This window comes from Ammospiza nelsoni, chromosome 1 (genome assembly GCF_027579445.1).
Source record: "Ammospiza nelsoni isolate bAmmNel1 chromosome 1, bAmmNel1.pri, whole genome shotgun sequence".
NCBI lineage: Eukaryota > Metazoa > Chordata > Aves > Passeriformes > Passerellidae > Ammospiza > Ammospiza nelsoni.
In genome coordinates, this window is record NC_080633.1 from 63,847,558 (window position 1) to 63,863,820 (window position 16,263).

Genomic DNA, 16,263 nt, shown 5'->3' on the forward strand with positions numbered 1-16,263 from the left:
GGATATTATAGAACATGATATAAAAATCTTCAGTCTATAAAAACCACAGTATCATCACTGATTTGTCACAGCTTCATGGCACTACCTCCCTTTGAAGTGTCTCAGTAATAATTCCTTTCTAGGAATCAAAAAGTTGAGAAAATCTGAGGGATGATCTGACCTCCTGTCTCCTCCATGGCTGGACCTGCTATGCCATGAGCATTCCTGGCAGGCGCTTGCTTAAACTCTTCATTAAACCTCCTGTGACTGAGACACTAAGAAGTTTCTCTTGTGTTTTGACTAGCAGCAATTCTTGAGTGGTTTGAAAATACATATTTAATTTGGATAATCTGAAAATTAAATGGCATACAAGCACTTCTGTTGCTTTAATTTTTTTTTCAACTGTTTTTTTTTTTTGAAACATAGAATTTAAATTTTGATCCAGATTTACATTGCCACAGTGAGTGTTCAAAACTCATGAGTCAATGCCCACCCACAAATGAAGTTGGCTTAAAAGCCCATTTTCTTAAAAATAAGACATTTAGAGAAGATAGGTAGGCGGTTGGTTATTTGCCATCTGTTTTATGAGTTTTTAGGAGACTTTCTTTTCATATTTACAAGTTTTGTGGTACAGAAAATTAAAAATTTGCTTAAAAATAGAAAAAAATTTGCTTAAAAATAGAAAAAAATAGAAAAGGTAGGATTCTTACTGCAGTCTCTTGGCTTTGACCCCAGAACAAAAAACTGTTGAAGGATTTGCAATGAAATAATAAAAATCAGCAACCCTTCATTTGACCTGACAGTGTTCTCCTCACTGCTACAGCTTTGTAGAGAAACAAACAGTAATCTGTATATATAGGTCCCCTCATATTTAATATATTTGGCATATTTTGAGAAAGGCTGAGGAAAAGTGTGGAGTACAAATCCTTTCCATCTCAAAAAGCTCTCCATTGTATATTGCTAACTGCAGTGTTACTTTTCTCCTTCTTAAGGTAATTAATGCATAATAAGGCTTTCTAATAGGCAAATACTGTCTGTACTCCTGGGTCTTAATAAGTTAAGCCTCGTGGTAGAGAGGAATTTATTTTAAAACTTAGAGTTTGCAGTAAAATAACAATTCAGTGTTGTCATGGATTTGTCACATTTGGCTTCTTCTTGGTAATTAAAGGAACTTTTCAATAAACAAGCGGTTTACTTCATTTTAATGGTCTGTTCTAGGATAAACTTGCTTGTTAGAGCCTCCTTATTTCTTCTAGTGAATATATTGTGCCCTTGTGTTAGAGAGTCCTTATTTCTTCTAGTGAATATGTTACCTTGCTGATGTGCCAAGCAACTTTGAGCAAACTCTGTGAATGCAAAGACCTCCTTTTGTGCAGCACCTTGCACTCGGCTGGCGGGCTTGGTGAGAGCAGCTCGCGAGTTTCCTGGAGTGCCGTATTAAATTCATATGTGCCATAACATTCATCGCTGGCTCTGACCCCGGCCTTCCAAAGGAGCAATCTGCAGGGGCCCACTGCTGTAGGGAAGGTCAGCCCCTCCAACACTAACCAACAGCTGGAAGTTGTATTGGAGAACCAGCTCATTAGTGAGAGCAAGGCAAATCCCATATTAAAATCATATCTGTGGGTTAGTAAAGTTTGATTTTTCTTGTTTGCAACAACCTTAGGGTCCATGCTAAAATGAAGAGCCTGAAAATATGTTTTGAAAAGTTGTTGCCATACTGCAGAAAGGTACAAACTGGTGCATAAAGAGACGTGTTTCAGTTTTTGATTGCCATAAGGTTTCTGGGCCACCCAAGCCTCTTAGCCAGTGAGTGACACACTGTGGGAGTGCACCAGGAACCACCAAGCACTACAGTTTCTCTCTGTGCAAGGTTTGCACCAGTCGTGGATCAGCAGGTGGTGAAATTTACTGGGAAAAAAATGTATTACTCCCAGTAAGAGTGCTCTGTGTCAGTACCAGAAGCATGAATCACTTCACTGACCAATACATTGTGCTTCTTACCTAACTTCTGACCTTAGTTGTGTCAGCATTTAATGGAGAAAGAAAGGTGCCTGGAAACATCCCTCCCATTCCAGCACATTTGACAAAAACATATGAACAAGTTCCAGATTAATCAAGCATTCTGTGTTCTTAAAAAAGTTATATGTGATCATACAAATTAGGACTACCAGGATGCAAGTGCATTCAGAAAGAATTAAAGCTGCAAGACTTCATCCAAATTATCATGTTTCTAATTTTTATGGATGCTTGGCTTTGAAACCTTTATAATGTCTTACAATATTTTTACAGCCATGAGATATTTATGTTAAACTCACTGTATGGTAAATTTTAATCTATGCCCTTTAAAATAGTATAATTTGGAGGGAGAGGAGGAGGTTTTTGCTCTTAGTGATTTCTTGTAGTACATATTTGGCTTCTAGAGACAGTGTATTATTTAAACCAGGCTTTTACTGTCCAAATCCTCTGCCTGCAGCATAAAACCCTTTATTTGATGCAATTCAGCACAAGGGTCTTTACCTGGCCCCTGTGGGTCCCTTAGGAGCCCTTTGGTGCCACCCAGCACCCTGATCACCACAAAGCCCAGCTGTGCCATAGCCCAGCCTGGCGCACACATGGCCCTGGACACAGAGAGACAGTGGGTATGGGCGAGCTTGCTGTCCCTCCACCCTGCCCAAGTTTTGTATCTGAGCAAGGAGAACAGGAGATAGCACTGGCAAAAATGCTGAAGAGGTGGGGACAAAAGCTGCTGAAGATGCAATGCAGCTGAAGTGAGATGTGACTCAGTGGCATGTCATCCTTGGCTCATAGGAAGAGGTGAGACAAAAGCTTGGGCAAGAGGAAATACACTTGGAAAATTAAATACTTTATGAGAAAAACAGCATCTTCTCTCTTCCTGATGTCTCAATTTTCGCTGCTCATCCAGGAATTTCTGTATGTATTATGAGACATTAATGCTGGCCCTGATTATGGTGACTGTCCCTCATCAATAGAATAAGATATGACCTTTTGCAGACTTGCTACTTCTTTGCAGCATTTTCTCTCTGCCCTCAACCTCAGTCTGTTTTCTGCATTGAACTTTCCTGCTGTGTATCTTTTAAGCTCTTTTTATGCAGAAGTAAAATTTCCTTGTGGGCAGAGATGCTTATTTGTCTGTTATAATTTATCCACTGTATGGGAATCATGAAGTTATATAAACCAGCAATACTATTAATAGCAGAGAAGGCAGCAACTTCTCTTTCAAACTTTTAATACAAGTTCTCTGTCAACTTAAATGGAAGCACAATCCATAAAGTGGCACAGTCTTGTGTACAGGAATGTTGAACCATGGTGAAAAATGTAGGAAAAGGAAGTATTATAACCATGTCTACTCACAGAGAATATAAAGGCAGCCACACAAATCTTTTAAATGTTCCTTGGTCAGGTGTGTGCTTTCAGCTCGGTATGGCTCAGGTGGGATTAATGTGAACTGGAGAACAAACCCAGCAAACATTGTTGGAGCAACAGGGCAGGGAAAGTTTAGGGCAGCCCCCTGCTGTAACAAGAAACTGCCTGCTCCTCGTTAATGAACCACCAGTGACAGGTGTGTGTGAAAGCAGCAGCACAGAACCGGCCAGCGAGAAGTGCCAAGTGATGGATATCTGAGCTTGTGCTCTCTGGCTCTGGAAACCAAGGGTTCTCTGCATCTCTGAAGAAATGAATGCTAATGATTACACATCCAACAACATCTTTTAAAGGGGTGTCATGAAGATGGGCATCAACGTTGCTTGAGAGATAGCTCTGCTTCCTTTTAGTATGGATCCTAAAATCAGGGGAAGGTGGGAAGAGGAGTAAGGGCTTTGTGCCACTAGAATTAACCATGTATTTTATCAAAATTTTGTCTAGTTTCTGAGCCTGTATAAGAATGAACTTTAATTTTTAACTGAGAAGAAAGGACTGTAGAGGTCCAGTGCTTGACTGAACTTTAAAAACATGGTAAGAAAGAGCCAGGTGTCTACTACTGTATTGAAGTTAACTACATTGCTGAATTAACAAGGCCAGAACTGCTATTCTATTTATTTACTTATCATTAAGTGATAGAACATTCTCTTCCACATCCTGAAGGTCATTAGCACAGTATATTTATTTTGGCTCCTTAGTGATGTCGAACATGCAGTCCTGTGCTTTTTACAAGCACATACATGAAAGAAATTCACTAAATCATTCTCCTTCAGTGCAGCCAAGAACACAACAAAGTGTAACCAGGCTGCATGTGGTTTGACTGTGGTACAATGTCTGTGCCCTGCATACACTGCAAGTGTAGCTCTACTGGAAGAAATATCCCAGGTAGGTTTCAAGGGGGTTGGATAATATCCTCTTGGAGGAACTTGAGTGCCTGGTAGAAGAGATGTCCTCAGCTGACTCCAGTTTGATTCCTCTCTCTCACATCCTATGTCTTAGATGAGAGTTACATTCATTGTTGTGGTGCACTATTCTGATCCACTAATATGTTTTCCTCCCACAGTTATGAAGTAGTAAGGAGGACAATTTAACCAACAGTACTTTAGTTACAAAATCAACAGATGCATGACATAACTTTGGCACTGCAAGATGATACACTTAAAATAAACATCAAAATAATACTGCAGAGTTTTGCCTTTGTTTACTAGGGCTCAGATGATGGAAAAATCATCGACTGTAATACTGCAAAAATCCCTGATCAGCAGCTCCAAAACAACAGTCCTAGTTCCTTATCATCCAGTCTCACTTGTATTAGTAGGATTTTGAACTCCCTTGGATTCTCATTGGTAAATCAAGCTTCACGTTGGTGCCTAGTGTATCAGGTATCAAAGCCAGGGCCCCGTCTCTGAGCAGGAATGGAGAGCTTTGCTATGAAGGGGCACTCAATGTTTGAATTATGCCATGTGTACATCAGGAAATAAAGATGTGGTTACAAAGAAAAGGCAAGCCAGGGGTAATCTGACTAATATCCCTCTTTGGGGGGATTTTTTTGATACAGAGTTGAACTCCAAAAGTGAACTTAAGAGATAAGATATGCTTATTACTGTACAAGACAATTACAGGATCGTGACTGTGTATGTTTTAAAAAACCTTTCCAGTAGCTGATGTCTGTAAGAAAATGTATTTAGTACTAATTTACTTTTTTTTTTTTTTAAGAGAAGATTATGCAAAAGAGTGAAAGAGGAAATATCTTTTAAAATTAACTGATGCATCTTTAGCCAAATCACTTGGCTGTTGCACTTGAATCTCTTTAGAGAGTCCTCAATCTGAGGACCTGAAAGTTACTGGAAGACAAATTTAATCTTGCTGTTGGGCGCTTTTTTAAAGAGGCAGAGACACTTTCCTAATTTGACAGACCTTCTGTGTGGGGTTAAGTGAACTCTCAGGCTGGACTGGAAAGTAAGTGTCACAGTGAGGCTTTTAAATGTAAGCAGCTCTTCCCTGCCATGTCCTGAGGCTGCTGCAATTCAAGCAGCATCCCTGCCTGGCTGGGCCAAGGGCATGCATAGTTACAGGTATGATAAGTTTTGTATTTGTTCCCACAGAGACCACCTTAAGAAAAAAATTCAAAACAATGAGCAAAGTCTGCATTGCTTGTACATGTTCCAAATAGGTCACAAACATGTAATATAAAAGCTTGTCTGTATTACTGTTGTGCCTTTTTTAAAACAGGCTGAGGAACAGAAACATTCAGTGATCATCTGTTTCTGCCAGTTCTGTCGTAGGTTTATAAGCACTTTGACAGGTGCTCTTCATGTTTTTATCTGCTAAAAACAAAACAAAGCAAAGGAAAATTCTGTACATAAGACTGCTATGTCAGTAAAACCATTGCTGTAAAGAGGGTCTGTAAACTATACAGTACTTCATCTGTAGAAGTCCATGTGATTTCAGAAAGGGTTATTACCCTGCACTTCCTGCTGGGAAAACAGTCGTGAAGAGGTGCAGAGACTTGGCCAGAACTCACCCAGCTGGACAATGTCAAAACTGTGAATAAATCCCAGGACTAATTCTTTATCCTAGAAGCTGCCTCAAAATAAATAATCCGGAGAATTGTGCAATGAAGAGTGCTCTCGGGAGCAATGGCAGAACACAAGATGAAAATATATATAACCAACTGAAATACTGTGAAGTAACTGGGTTCAAGACTAGAAAATAACTACAGAAGCATGTGTGAGATCAAGCAGCATGTAGTAAAGGAACTTTGCTTTGGCCAGGTGAAGTTTTTATTAGAACATGCCACGTTTTCTAGATTATGTCTCTATTCATGTATTTTATTTTCTTTTTTTAGATGATCAAGGGTAGCAAAAATCGCTACAGCCCTGGAAAGATAATTATCCACAGTTTCTGGAAGTAAAATAGATCTACATTTGCAGACTCTGAATGTAACTGATGTGTTTGACTCGTGTGTACTATCTAATGAGTTCTGAAACTTGTTTCATTAAGTTTTTCCATGCTCTCGCTGATAGAGCATTCAGCTGGAAGTTATCCACCACAGCAAGAATTATGGCATAGAGCCCTCTTGATCTATGGGTGCCTTGGGGCATCTGCAACGCAGCTGACATCCTGAGGCCCTTGTACTGGGAATTACTGTGTACACATGCACTTCAGCTCTTTGCTCTGCCCAGGCTGTGGGGATGACCACACAGTCCCAGGACTAATGCTTGAAAGGTTTCCCACAAGCTTATTTTGTAGCTCTGGTATTTTGAGAACTCTCAACTTCATTCATCCCTTCAGAAAATTAGTGGAAGCAGTCAGTCCTGGAGGAGTTACCTTCTTCAGCCCTTGGCAGTAGAAGGAATGCATGGATGGAGTTAAGTAATTAACATCTTCTTTCATCATTTACTTTCATTTGTCTCTCATGTCTTTCATTATTTCCTCTTATTTATTATCATTCTTTGCCATAAGATTATCTTGCAAACCTCTCTGAGTTTAGGCTACTGCACAGAACTGCAAATCACAGTCTCTGATATTCATCCTGTTTCTTCTGTTTTTCTTTCAAACAGCCCTCAAGACTTTCTACTTGTCTCTTTCAGGCCACTCATACTTTCAAAATAACCTCATCATAACCTCATAACCTCATGTGACTGAAATCCCTCAATATGGAATATGTTGCTTAGCTACTGCCAAACTGAAGGTCAGGTTTGAAAACTACTTTGCCCTGGGTTGCAGCTGCCTACCTTTTCGGTTCTGGGTGAAGATCATTACAGTTTAATAACACCTGGCCAGCCCATTGCCAGAAGCACTTGGAAACCCAGCTCAGCAGGAGGTTGTACGCCAAGAGCAGAGTCTCTAAGTGCAGAGTTTGCATCACACACACAGAGCTGTGAAGGTCTGAAGAGTGAACTGGCTGGGATGGATTCCTCAAATCGTCACACGTGTTGTCCCAGGGCATGGGGCCAGCTCCCTCACTGACCCTTCCCCACAGCAGCATCCTCATGAAGCATCCCAGGGCTCCACTCCTGACCCTCCCTGCAGGAGGAGACCAGCCCCATGAGGGGCCTGAGGGGCTACCTGGGTGAGAGAGGCTTGGTTGCTGCCCACATCATGCCGAGGTGGCAGACCTGTCCCTTGCAGGAGCGCCAGGATCCCGCTCCAGCTGCACGTTCCTTGGATCAGCAGATGAATTTCTGGTCAGCCAGAATTTTTCCATGTGCTTCTGCTGCTGCACAGCACTGATCACCAGCTGAACTGTGGTTTCCAACTGCTGTCTGGTCCTCCGGCTTCTAGCACTAACAAAAAAAGAAGTCTTTGCTTCCTGACAGAGTGCTCTGTGGTAGGACACTGGGAATCCCAATGCTTGTCCAGTGTCAGGCCCCTGCACCCCTACCACTTTTCTGAATAGCCTAGCATGTGTGGAAAACATTTTGTCCTTTCTGCATGCTTTGCTCTTCTGTCCCTCCCACCAACTAAGTGCATGGACACAGTCAATTAGAAGAGACAGCAGCAATGCTGAAACTGATTTGAATTTCAACCAGGACCTGATAGCAACTAGAGCTATGTACAGAGAGCTGAGAGCAGGCACCCAAGGAGCTGTTGAGTGCCCATATAAGCTAAAAGTAGTTTTTATTTTAAATTTTCACTTCAGTCCATACCTAGATTCAGATTAGTTGTAGATAAGCAAATGCTGATTTCTTCTTTGAGCACATGATCACATAAAAGAAACAGTCCACTACTGGAAATATTTTCTACAAGACAAAGCACAAAATCCTCCTTCATTTAATGAGTCCTCTTAGAAAGACTGTAACTTCTGTAAATGCTCACAGTAAAAAAGCAGCACTGATGTCAAACTGTACAGCATGGGAGACTAAGCATTAAGTGAAGTCTTATTATAAATTTCTATTATCTGCATTCAGGTTGAATCTAGAGCCCTCAATCAAGACAGGCTTCAGCTGTGCTAAACACTACATCCATAGAAATGACAATTTGCACTTTAAAGCACTTAGCATCTAAATAGACTACATGAAATAAACTGATGTGAAGTCAAAGAAGTGAAGGATGCCCACCAGCTCTTCACCTGGACACAATCAGTAGGATACTTGCTGCATTCAAAAAGCCTGACCTCTATGTTTTTCTTTTGACAGCCTGAAAACTCATTGATTTTAATGGGAGAGAAGCACAGGAGTATTTTCCCCCAAACATACGAATGACCAGCACTGAGGAGGAATTTGAGGATAAATGACGTACTGATTTACAGGCTAATGCGGCAGAGATGGCACAGGAAGGAATAGAAAACAAGCCTGCTTTTGGAAAGGCCATAAGCAGTGTCTTCTGGAACTGTCCATAGCAGCAAAAGAGTCCTTGATTTGCACAATCCTCCCTTAGGAGCTTTTCACGTGCAGATGTCCCAGTCAGCACTTTCAGGTTCTGTGGAGGGAAGTTTCATTTGGCCCTGTTTACACAGAATATCGTCTCAATTATTCATGCACACATTTCCTGACACCTTTTTCATCATAATTAAAAGGACTTCTGGAGTTTTTAAGGCAGAATATGATCCAAGGACAATACTGTGATGAAGTTTATTGATTGTCACCCCTGAACTACTCTACCTACTTTATTTCTAGCTTTCACCTGCCATGGAATGTGGCTATGCTTTTTTTGTCTGTAGATGATGACAGAACTCCTTGCAGTTGAGAACCTGCATAACCTGCTGTTCATCACCAGGTTTCCTCTTAGTCTCCTTTTCAATAAATCAAAAGACTGATTGTAAGTCTTTTGCTATAAATCAGCTTTGCTTAGATATCATGTAACTCTTATTACTCCTTTGTGAAGCCTAAATTGTCAACATAATTTTTCTCAAGAGTGAGCACCAGAAGAAGACACACCATTCCCTTACTGTTACTGTAATATCACCTCTCTCCTCCCACGGAAGGAATTCAGGGATCACATCAGCTCCCTTAGTCACCACATTGTTCTGACAGCTCCTGTGCTGCAGGTTGCCCATGTGATGAGGCTTGTTGCTAATTCTTGGAATCCTGTGATTCATTCAAAGCTGTCTGAGCCACTGCAAGCAGCAGAGTGGAAGTCACTCTAAGTCACCTAGCACCTGCTGAGGCAGCCACAGGCAGCGAGGTGCACAGCAGTGCCTCTGCAAATCACTACTGAAACATTCCTGTCGCCCTACGGAAAAACCCCACACGTTTAGTCACGTGGAATCAGTCACTGGGCAAATTTGTGTGTTGGTCTGAGATACATCCACTTTGCCATGCTGCCAAGGCCCCATAGCCCAAGGTTTCCTGTGGGACACAGTGATGGTGTAACTTCCTTGGAGGGGAGGAGGCTCTTTTCTGTAGACAAATCTCCCCAAGTGAATAAAGAGTTAAAAGGCGTTGATTAGAGAATAGTGTTTCCCTTACTTTCCAGATGAACATACAGTGCTATGTCTAGAAGCCTATGTGATGACATAAGGTTTCTGTATGCACATTTATTTACCCAGAAGATTTTGTTTTACTATTTAAAGTTTAGACAAAAACAAATCAAAATATTACAATAATAGTTGTATTGTACAGGTAATTATAGCATTATGATATAAGCCAACACAACAGACCACCTTTAGTTTCACAAATGTGCTTTTAATTACCATAACCGAAGACGGAATTCTCATTTCACAAATATTCTTTCAGGTTTTATATCTTAGATCTATGTTGGATCCAAGTAAAATTATTATGTTCATGGACGAGACATTGCAAGAGACTTGAGTGTGCACTACTTTTAACTTTCTTGTCTGAGATTACAGATCCAAGACAAAATTAAAACTAACAGTTAAAAGACAGTAAGGTGGCTGTTTAGACATGGATATGCAATGATGAAATTTGGGTTTAGCTCTGTGCCAACAGATACAGCATGAAGGAAAAGAAAAAAAGGAAGACACCTAGAAGAAAATATATCAATGTAAGGCCACTGCAAGCCAGAATAGGGAGTGACAAAAATTTTCTAATAAAAAATTATTCAAAGGGTTAAAACACCTGATTATTTTTTACCCCAATTAATCAGAATACAACACATGCTGTATTTTACATATTTTAATTTTTATAATAGTGCTGGAAACTGAAACATATGTCAGTTCAATATAAAATAGACATAAATTCATCTCAATTCAGTACCTACTTATCCCTGTTCTGGTACCAGAGCCAATATAATTAGGAACAAATTAACACATCCTGTGGGTCAATGTGTAGACTCTTCATCATTTCTGTCTGTGACAATCTGAGGACTGTGCCTGTGTATAAATTCTTGTACTCTGATTCAAGTTAAGAAATTGATGAGTTACTGAATGTACTGGTGGATGTGGAGCTGAGCTGTCAGATCCATGTCCCACACCTTCCAGAGACAAGAAAGCAGAGATTTAGTCAAAGTCAATTGCTCCCACTCAAAATAGGACCATCTCTGGAAAGTCAGGTGGCTGGAGGATGAATCAGTTTTGCCTAGTTTTCCTGATGTCCAGGAGAGAGGCCTGGAAGAATTTTCTTGTATGCAGAGCATGAAATAGCATTAAGCATGAATTCTTCAGTGCTGTGGAATATGGGGTGAGGGTACAGCCAAGCCTCTCTGACACCACACAGGGCAGTCCTGCCTCCCACAGGTTGTGCTAACGTGATCCTGTGGTGAGATGGTTCCTCTAGCCAATCCAGCAAAAATGCTGCTCACCCTCTGTGTCACAGTTAGTTTTCTGCTGGATTAGGTCCCTTGAAATCCTTGCTGTGAGTCTAGATGAGCTGCAGTGCCACAGGAAGGGAAGCTGCTGGGGTACACGGCTGGGAAGGAGGTGGAGTGGGATCTCCCCTTTTGGCAGCAAGTAATTATTAAAATTATTAAAGGTGAGACGAGCTGTCTAATCCCACTGTGGGCCTGACAGGCTGGGGGTGCTCTCACAGAAAGCTTGAGCAGAACAGAACAGACAAGCCTCCTTTGGTAGCACATTGGTTTAACTGTGAGTTCCAACTCAAACTAAAGAGTAAGCTTCCTATGATTTGGAGGAGAGCAGAAGGCACCCACGTCTCTGATCACAGCCCTAAGAAAGCTCAGAAGCCTCAGGCAAGGAAAACCACATACATACTGATTATTTTGCATGTGTCTGTCTATTCCTTGAGCTGCCTCAGTAAGGCACATTCAGTGCTAGCACCCCTCAAACACATGTCTTCAGTGGCTTCCTCAACCACAACAGGGCCATGAAGAGATGCTCTGTACTCAGTAACTCCATGCTACTTTGTAGGAAGGGGGGGACAAAAACCTGTGCTTGAGCTAATGGGAAGTGTGGGGTAAAGGGAAGAGCAGCTATGTTTTGGGAGATGATAGGATCCAAGCTGTAAAAGGTTTTCCTTTCTATAGAGGACTAATTGAGGGTTTCTATGCCAGCAGCCAAGGACAGGGCCAGCTCTGTGAGCCGATCAGATTGAAAACAGAGGGAGAACATGTAGACCCAATACAGTAGGTACCACCTAGGAGCAGGATTATGTGACAGCCATGGGGCCCAGCTCAACCTCTTTTTTCACAAAATATTTCCTTGGTGGAATATCAGGAGCCTTTTTTGTCTAGCCTACACCTCTATTTCCTGAGCGAAATGAAATGACACACACCCCAATGTCCCCCCCACCTTCCCTCATTTGCATAAGGGAAGAAAATGATATGCAGTCACTACTTTTTTGCAACATATTTTTTTTTGTTACAGAATCTTTTATCAGTATTCTAGACTTTGCCTGCTGAGCTAGCCCACATAAATAAAAATGCAAACGGTGAGCTCATCTCTGCTGACCCTGACTTTGAAAACTGCTTTTTCTTTTCCTGCTTCTCATCTTTGACAAAAGAGAAACAGGTATAACCCTAGAAATCAGCAGGTACAGCTGCTGGTCTTCCAGGTGACCTGAATCCCTCTTGTCATTACATAGAATTTCAGTACAGTGGATATTGGGAAATGATGATGCTGTAGGAAATGGTAGATGATGGATGCCAGTTAGGCTTACTTGATAGTTCCATATTTCTCAACCAAATTCTTTCCCTCCATTCCCTTAACTATCTCTCCTTATGGTCAATTATTCCTTTCTGTCTTGCTGGTTTGTCTGAAAACCAGCCTTGATGCTAAAGGATCCATATACATCCATCAAGTTTCAGATAGAGGAAGGAAAAATCTCTGAAAACATCTTCCCTACCTGTGCTACCAAGCTTTCTCCTGTGAGTTCTCTTCACAGGGCAAGACTGCATAAACAAGTTCCTGAAGATACCAATACTCACACCACCTCTCTTTCACATGCTCATAACACTTCTCTGTCTTGTTCCCTCTGTCCTTCAGAGCCTTCACTAACTTTCCTGTGGTGTGCATGGTTATTCTCAATAATCACAACATCTCCTCATTTCTTTCACTCAGATCTCACCAAGACTAAAACCACAACTCCCACACAGAGAGTACTTCCAAGCTTTTCTGCTCTGTCTTGCATTCTGACATTCTACTATCTTCTCTCATCGCGCTACTGAAATCACTCCTGTGACTTCTGCCTCCTTAAATGATGTTGGGGTTTTTTTGTATCTTCACTGATCCCTGTCTCTTACTTTCTTTTCCCCCTCAACACTTGGCTCTCCTTGGCTTCCAGAGCTCCATCTTTGCTTCTCCCTTTTGACAGCTGAGGCTTCCTTTTCAATTCCCATTTGCCATGGAAATCTCAGCAGGCTTTCTCTCCTGGTGCATCAGTACCCAGTCACATTGGCACCAGTGCATTTATCTTCGTCTCTCCATCCAGTCCTACATTTTAGCTGTTATATCTTCTTGGGGAAGTGTCTTTGCCAATTCAACTTTCATATGGCTGCTGCTGAACTTCCAAGGAGCCCCCCAAAGTGCTAATCCAATTCCTCCAGTCTCTTTGTAAGCATTGCTCTTCATTTTGTCCTACCCTGTTGCTTGAACTAATCAAAGTCAGTCTTACCTCCGGGCAGATGGGTCATGCCCAGGCTTTGCAAGCTTTTCTCTCAAAATCACAGCATTCTTGCATGTTTCCTGCCCTTTCTCCCCCTCTCTGTCCTTATGGGAGACATCCTTAACAGCCCCTGCATCCCTATCACAAACAAAAGCTGGTACACTTATTCTTGCCCATTTTCTCAATTGTTTTAAGTCTCTTCCCTGACTCTCTCTTTTACCATCACTCAACTTTTAATTTTCTTCCTCCTTCACAGTCACACCCACTTCTAACCACTTTTAATTCTTATCATGCCATGTCTGTCTTTTTCTGCTTTATCTGTGATATAAACACTAGTCCTTGAAAAATCTGTTGCCACTCCTTTTTAAATACTTATTTTCGTTCCACCTGAATAGCTATAATACAAATATAAAACTTGAGCAATCTATCTTCCCTTTCTACTCTGTCTCTTTCAGATAAACTTGAAGGAATTTGCTAGGAAACTGGATTTTTTTTAGCAGTCTAAAAGAAAAAATAAAACCTGCCCAGTATTGATAAAAGAACAATTTGATAAAACCGATATAAATGGTTTTAGTGTTTGTTGATTTTTTACTTCCACCCACTGAGGGATTACAATGTACCATGAACAAATAAATGTAAATTGATGAAAGTCAAGCAGTCACAAATATATGAAAGAATCTATTAACTGCCTGGAGTGTGCTGACATAAACATTAAAATATTTTAAAGGTTGACATGGGGGATAGAAATTGTGGATTCACTGCACTGAGAAAGGAAGAAAATTTAAAAAATGAACTTACAAGGCTAACAACTTTTTTGCCCAGTCCAGCAATTCCACAGTCTGCTTGAATTTCTGCCTAGTGCTTTCTAATTTAGGGCTTCATCCTCTGCACAGTGCTTAATTCCCTTAATGTTCACAGACTCATGGAATAATTTGGGTCGGAAGGGAAACAAACAAAGTAATTTTGCAATTTGGGAGCCCCAGATCCTGATACTCTGTGGATGCAGCTCTGCCACCACTACTATAAGCCATAAGCATGCTTATATTTTTGGGGTATAACCAGTCCTGTAGAAACTCTACTGACAGTTCTGCCTAATACTAAAAGCAGTGAGTAAGGCTGAACACAAGTTTGGGTACACTTGAAGATGAGTTCTCACTTCTTCACATTTTTAAAGGAAATTTAAAGGGAAATGGAATCTTGCAAACCAGAAAAGAAAGGCTTACAAACACTCTGGAAAGGAGATAGGATCAAATGAAATGCAACTGAAAAAACCCCAAAAAACTCCAGAAAATTGGGACATTTAGTGACTTCCAGAAAATAGTCTGGGAGGAAATGAAGTGCAGTGCAAAGGACCAAAACATGCCAAAACTAAGCTCATAGATGCTGCAAAAGCAGGAGAAAAAATCAAGGAGGAAGACAGAACTTTAAGGGGAAGATATGAGACATGGCATGGATATTAAAAAAAAAAAATATCTTTGCCAAAGTCAAAGTCATCAAAAGGCATGGCATGCCATCAAGTGCAGGGACATGGACCAAAGCCCATGGAAATCCTGGAAAGAGAAAAGAAGGTCTTCAGCCTCACCCCTGAGTTCTGACAGAACAAGGGAGCTGTGCAGTGTATCTATCCATGCAGAGAACATCCATGACCAAACGTGGCCTTGGGCACTGCACTTTGTGCTGGTGGAGCACAGAGTCTGAATGATGGCAGAAATGGAGATGACCAAGGAAAGGGGAGCAGTGGAAGATGCTGGAGTTACAGAAATATAATGATGCAGTTTCTTTAGTCATGCATGGAGCTGGGTCATGGAATGGTTTGGGTTGGAAGAAACCTTAAATATTGAGTTCCAACCACTCTCCATGGGCAGCAACAGCTACTAGACCAAGCTTTCCATCAGTTCAGGCTTTCTGGCATTTTTTTCTTACTTCCTTTTTCTTGGACTTCCTCGTTTTTTTTGAGATGGATCACTCCTGAGGTTGGAGGAGGTGATCCTTGAATATTAACCAGCTTTCCTGGGCCCCTCTTCTCTCCAGAGCTTTATCCTGTGATACTCTGCCATGCAGATCCTTGAAAAGGCCCAAGTCTGCTCTCCTGAATTCCAGGGCAGTGAGCTTGCTGTGCTCCTGCTTGCTGCCCTAGGGATCTTGAATGCCAGCATTCAATGTTCACTGCAGCCCTGGCTGCCCCTGAGCTCCACATTCCACACCAGACCCTCCTTGTTGGTGACAATGAGGTCCAGAACAGCACCTCTCCTTGGTGGCTCCTCTGTCACTTGGAAAAGGAAATTATCATCAACACATACAGAAAATCACAGGATTCCTGAAACAGAAGTTAGGCATGGGAAGGTTTTTCTAAAACAGCAGAATTTCCCTTACCTAGGGATTTTTCTCATTCTGTTTTTACAGGGAGAACTATGTACTGCTGCAACTACATCAATATAATTAAAACACAATAAATAATTCCCTATGAGGGAGTCTGATAAGGTGTATAAAAGGGACTTACAGCAGCCACTGTTATTTTACTGTAACGGGATATATAATATACACATTTTTGTAGATTTGAAAAGCTCTGTTTGGTGCTCGGAGAGAAACCAGGGAAATCAAAAACCAGCTCAGCAGGGGCTGATTGCACTGCAATGCCTGCAGGGAGAGGAAAGCTGGAGAGGGAGGCTCCCCTGTACCAGGGGCTTGGGGAGGCCCCAGCTGTGGGAAGGGAAGTCCCAGCCCAGAAAAGGTGGGGTGGGAGCCAGGAGGGTCCCTGCTGTCAAAGACCTCCAAAAAAAGCAATCTCACCAAGCATCAATGGAGGTGCCAAAAAGCCAGAAGGATGGGCCTGGAGGTAAGGGAGGTCTTGGAGAGGCTTGGTGAGAGAACAGTGGCTGGT